The sequence below is a fragment of the Salmo salar genome, chromosome 08 (genome assembly GCF_965601325.2).
Source record: "Salmo salar chromosome 08, fSalSal1, whole genome shotgun sequence".
NCBI classification, from domain to species: Eukaryota; Metazoa; Chordata; class Actinopteri; order Salmoniformes; family Salmonidae; genus Salmo; species Salmo salar.
This window is the reverse complement of record NC_138298.1, coordinates 7,949,951-7,955,950: the sequence shown is the minus strand read 5'-3', so window position 1 is coordinate 7,955,950 and position 6,000 is coordinate 7,949,951. Positions and strand designations below refer to the sequence as shown.

Sequence of the window (6,000 nt, the reverse complement as noted above, 5' to 3'; positions counted from 1 at the left end):
CACAAACACCTGAGGTGCCTTATTGCTATTATAAACTGGTTACCAAAACATTTATTTTTACTGCTCTAATTACATTGGTAACCAGTTTATAATAGCAATAAGGCACCTCGGGGTGTTGTGGTATATGGCCAATAAACCATAGCTAAGGGCTGTGTCCATTAGAACAGCCCTTAGCTGTGGTATATTGGCCATATACCACACCCCCTCGTGCGTTATTGCTTAAATATACCACGGCTTTCAGCCAATCAGCATTCAGTGCTCGAACCACCCAGTTTATAATGTACAATAGAATATTCCCCATTAGCATCCACTTATTGGTTGACAGAAACTTTCCAATAGCAAGGAAGGAGGCGGGATTTCAATATCTTCTCGGAGAGAGGTTCATGTACAGTGGACCTCTGCGCTCGGTTGGTGCTGAAAATATGTATCGGCTTCGGGCACCTCCATACAATCTACCTGCCGATATCGTTCGTGTCTTGGATTATAAACCGCCTAGCCGTTTTCTAAACACATGCACCAAAGGCCTCGACCAGTGAAAACGAACAGCTTTAGATACTTATCTTTTAGGCGTATACTGTACCGCAATGGAGAAGGACAATGTAGCTATCTAGCAAAATTGCTAACACAGAGGACCCAGCACCAAAACTTCGTATGGAGATTAAAACGGTTATCAATCTAATCTATCAACGGAGGACATTCAACCGTTTTGGGATTTATTCACTCACGGAGCCGGTGTGAATCCATATAGCTAACGTTACAGGTAAATGGCTAGCCAGGTTTGTCAAAATGCTGTTGTGAAAATGGAACCTATGAGCTAATGTTACTGTAGCTAGCTGGCTAAAGGTGGTATCCAACGATAGCTGGCTAGGTAGCTCAAACGCTCAGGTGTTGCCACCAAGCTAGCACAGTTTCCTATCTAGCTAGTAGTTTAGTTAGCCACCAGAAATGACTAACTGGCTAGCAAAATATCCACTCCATTCCGTACCACTGAAGCTAGCTACATTTTACAGGGGGCTTTACCTAGTCATAGACTAGTAACGTTAGTCAATTCATAGTTAGCTAACGTTACCATAACCGACTCTCACCTAACACTGTAGACAGTAACATTCATGGCTATATTATTTTCGGGGCAAAGTTGTTGAATCGGCGTCAACGTCCATACAGCCAACCATACCTCACCTCGATGTGAGGCTAACTCATATGTATTACGCTAACCGCAAACGAGTTGTGCTTTAGGGTGTCATCTCGATTCGAGCAAGGCCGGGCCGTCAGAACACATCGGGCTGTACCGCTGCGTCGACCCCAGGTTTGAAGGTATCTTTTCTCAACCTAGACAGGAGAGTGAGTTCGGGGATCCGTTTTGAGGCCTATACAGGAGAGAGAGTGGAACCGCAGCGATACACACCCAAAAATAGACGGAATGGGTTTGTCAGAGAGAATGAGAAGGGGTTCAAATCATATCGCATTTTTTTCACTGAACGTGAACACAAACGAACCTTTTCGATCGGCTGACGAAGCTTCGGTATCACAGATTTAGTAGAACCGTAGAATTGTATATAGCCTACCTACCCATTTTAGATTATCCAACCATTTGTCAGCCTTCATGGTTTTTCAGACTACATGAATGGAATATTTCGCTACCCCAGGTGTGCCAATATAATCGTGGGATAACATGAGGCTCAATGCCTGTGTGTGTCAAATCCATACACAATTTGGAGGTGTGCTAACTAGTATTTACCAAGTCCAAAAGAAGTCACGTTTTGTGATTTAACTCCTTTCACTATTATTGTCCCCCTGGCTACATATGCAGCATGATGTCCACCTCATAATGTCAAATCACATGCTGCACTAAGACCAGATACCAACCTGCTGTTTTGTGTGGGGGTGTTGCCTAGCCCTAGTAGCACAGCTTGTGTGCTAACACTTGACAGGGGATCCTGTTGAGGACTGAACACATGATTGTCATCTCCCCTTCAGCTATTTAGATGGTGTTTGGTCCTTTACGTGCACAGGGCACGCATGTGTGTTTCTGCAGGCAGGGTCCACCTTGAAACTTGGGAAGTTTGCAGCATAAAGGGTGGGATAAGATGCAAATGATCTGTGAGGTCCCAGTAAGATCCTCCCTGTAAGGGAAGGAAATATCATTGAGAGAGGGAATATTGAAGGTGCATGTATCAAACAAAAGGAGATGAGGAGAGGAAGTTATTCAAGAGTATTGAGTTTTAACTAGCTTCTGTAACCACAAAGTCAGATTCCACAGCCACAACATCAACATTGGCTACAAAAATGTGATTTTTGGTCTTAATTTAAGGTCAGGGTTAGGCATAAGGTTAGCAGTGGGGTTAGGTTTAAAATAAAATGTGAAGAAGAGTAATTGTAGGAATGGGTGGGTGGGTTTTTTGACTGTATGGCTATAGAAGCTAGTAACTACCCTACAGCTCTACTCATCATGTATCAAACAAAAGGAGATGAGGAGAGGAAGCTATTCAATAGTATTGAGACACATCTGATCCTCACCTCCATTCCGATGAATGTGGACTGAATGATACACTCAGGGAGTGAACAGCTGTACTCATGTGTGCCGCTGCCAGCGGATTCCAGGCTCCGGGGCGTGACGACTCACTCTGGGCTGCAGACCTCTGCCACCCCATCGATCACGATACGCACGCAGAGTCCATTTGAATGCAAATGTATGCACTTCTCCTCAGCTGCCCCACTGGTCCAGGAGAAGTTGTTAGTGGTGGTGTTTAATATGTTACGGTAACCAGGTTTCCATACAACCTTTTTATGTGAGGTAAAGTCCATGTTGGATAAAACATGTCTCTACACATGTCTCTACAGGCCTGATGGGAACAGCAAATTTGTCGGTAAAACTTTTCAAATGCCGACAAAACAAAATACGCAAGACAAGGTGGGATCTTTTTGTGTCTGTAAAATTAATTGTGTAAGAAATTGCAGAAATACTGATATAATAACCATCAAATCAAAGTTAACTTGGAGTCTCGTGGTGATATTTTGTTTGATCCTCCCAATGGGACTCTGGGAAGAATGCAGTTTATTAGGTTACAGATGAAATAAATGAAGTTCACAGGGTGATGGACGTGATGAGCTTGATGCTCATTTCCAAACAAACTAATCTGTTATTTTGTCTATAATAATCTCATCATGTCGGCTATACTATACCTGCACTGTATCTGCTAGCTATTGGCTAGAGCACACGTGCCAAGACCAGAGGGGGGACATTGGATATATAGCGCAATTTCTTTTGTCACATAACCATCAGTGGAGTTGAAAATGTGATTGGAAACCCATTTAACTTGTACTTTTTATTTCGGTACATGGGAATTTAACCGCAAAGGCCCCCTTTCCACAGCATCCGGGACAGCTTTGGTCAGACGTATCCATGGAAACCAATTGAAGCCAAGTTCTTTTGGGCAGGGTGTGGATCTCACTCACACCTAAGAAGTGATAAGGGAACGAAAACCTTTCTGAATGTGTTGTCGTAGATGCAGGGTGGTCTCAGCGTAAAAAAATAACGTTTATTTTTTTATTTTACGAACAGATGACGAGACGAGATGGCCGGGTATTCGTGCCTTTTAGTGTGGTAACATGGACTCTTAACAACGTGATGAAGCTTTGTTGCTCCTTGCTAAAACAAGCAAGGTGTTGTAGCAAATGAGCACATGTAGAAAGGCGCAGAAGTATAACCTATGACAGCGCATGCAGTCAGGAGGAGAGGGAAAAATGTGCGTCAAAAATAATATACATTTTAACTGTATTATTATTTGCTATTGTAACAGTTCATATGGAGACTGTGGTCATTTGGCTGGCCAATTACCATCATCCAAAATTCCATAATGTCACAGTTCTACTCAGATCATAAGTATATTTTATTGCAAGAAGGAACTGTAAGGACTTTGGTTTGTCAGTTGTGTATATTGTTTCAAGCACCAGATGTAGTGTCATAGTCAAGGGGTGTTTTCTGAATGAATTAATGAATGTACTTCATTATTCCCCATGGATGGGGGCGTGTGATGTAAATGGAATGATGGCTGAACATGTAGAGACAGAGAGATAGGGAGTTCAATGTCCCTGAGCAATGAGGGCATGTAGCCTAGAGACAGACACGCAGCTGTTGTGCACACACGTACACATTTCCCAAAGAATGATGGCTGAAAACGTAGAGACAGAGAGATAGGGCGTTCAAAGCCTCTGAGCAATGAGGGCATGTAACCTAGAGACAGACGCACAGCTGTTGTGCACACACAGACGCATTTACACCGTTGCGTCCAATTACATTGTTCCCCGCTGAGTGTGATGATGTAGGTGAGCATGCCCTACAAGGAAGGCATCGGCTTGTTTTACCCAGCAGCCACCTGAAAAGAAGAGGAAGTGATGATGATCATTAGCTAATCCTCGTGGAATCTGACTGTGTCACAATAGGCTAGCTCTCTGTTTCAGTCTCTCCCTCTCAGCTGTCATCTGTGTCAGTCTTCAAAGCATCTCCTCGCCTCCTCAAAACGCATTGGCGGAGAAGGCCTGAGGGTAGGTACCTTGGATCTTCTCCCTTCCAATGTGATTTGAGAAAGGTGAGGAAAGACGAATTGAGAAAAATTCCCAGATTCAGCAGCAAGTTTGTTGGTTGAGTCAGTGGGAGGTCCTCCACAGCTAGGTCAATGGTCCAGTAGTCAAGACTTCCCCTGGACAGTGGACACCAGAGAGAGAGAGACACTAGAGACTTGAACACAGGCCCGGTTAGGAGAATACTTATAAAATGCATCCTTGATTCCTTGAAGTTTGATGACAGGTTTAACACGATTATGGTAGAAAAGCATAAGTGAAGATAGATAGGTGTACGCCAAGGTTCTATTACATTGCTTATGCAATGTAAGTTTTGTAGTAGATCCAGACTACATATATACAGTGGCAAGAAAGTATGTGAACCCTTTGGAATTACCTGGATTTCTGCTTAAAATGGTCATACAATTTGATCTGATCTTCATCCTAGGTCACAACAGTAGACAAACACAGTCTGCTTAAACTAGTAACACCCACACAATTACATTTTCATGTCTTTATTGAACACACTGTGTAAACATTCACAGTGCAGGGTGGGAAAAGTATGTGAACCCTTGGATTTAATAACTGGTTGACCCTCCTTTGGAAGCAATGACCTCAACCAAACGTTTTGGATGGATTTTGGACCATTCCTCTTTACAGAACTGTTTCAGTTCAGCAATATTCTTGTGATGCCTGGTGTGGACCGCTCTCTTAAGGTCATGCCACTGCATCTCAATCGGGTTGAGGTCAGGACTCTGACTGGGCCACTCCAGAAGGCATATTTTCTTCTGTTGAAGCCATTCTGTTATTGAAAAACTTCTGTGTTTTAGGTTGTTGTCCTGTTGCATCACCCAACTTCTGTTGAGCTTCAATTGGCGGACAGCCTACATTCTCCTGCAAAAAGTCTTGATAAACTTGGGAATCCATTTTTCCGTTGATGATAGCAAGCTGTCCAGGCCCTGAGGCAGCAAAGCAGACCCAAACCATGATGCTCCCTCCACCATACTTTTGGGATGAGGTTTTGATGTTGGTGTGCTGTGCCTATTTTTCTCCACACAATGTTATGTGTTCCTTCCTTTTGCGAACTTCAGATGTGCAGCAATGTTTTTTTTGAACAGCAGTGGCTTCTTCCGTGTTGTCCTCCCATGAACACCAATCTTGTTTAGTGTTTTACGTATTGTAGACTCGTCAACAGAGATGTTAGCATGTTCCAGAGATTTCTGTAAGTCTTTAGCTGACACTAGGATTCTTCTTAACCTCATTGAGCATTCTGCGCTGTGCTCTTGCAGTCATCTTTGCAGGACAGCCAGGCCTAGGGAGAGTAGCAACAGTGCTGAACTTTCTCTATTTATTGACAATTTGTCTTACCGTGGATTGATGAACATCAAGGCTTTTAGAGATACTTTTGTAACCCTTTCCAGCTTTATGCAAGTAAAAAAT

The 6,000-nt window shown here is 43.2% G+C and overlaps 1 protein-coding gene across 2 annotated transcripts in view; it reads left to right on the top strand.

Annotated features, from left to right (window-relative positions):
- The first annotated feature begins 308 nt into the window (after window positions 1-308).
- The window catches only part of zdhhc5a (zDHHC palmitoyltransferase 5a), a 39,303-nt gene continuing 33,611 nt past the window's right edge, over window positions 309-6,000 (top strand). For both annotated transcript variants that reach the window (XM_082978332.1, XM_045722681.2), the window contains exon 1: window positions 309-760. The gene's annotated coding sequence lies outside the window, so the exon portion shown is untranslated. The remainder of the gene's footprint in view (window positions 761-6,000) is intronic.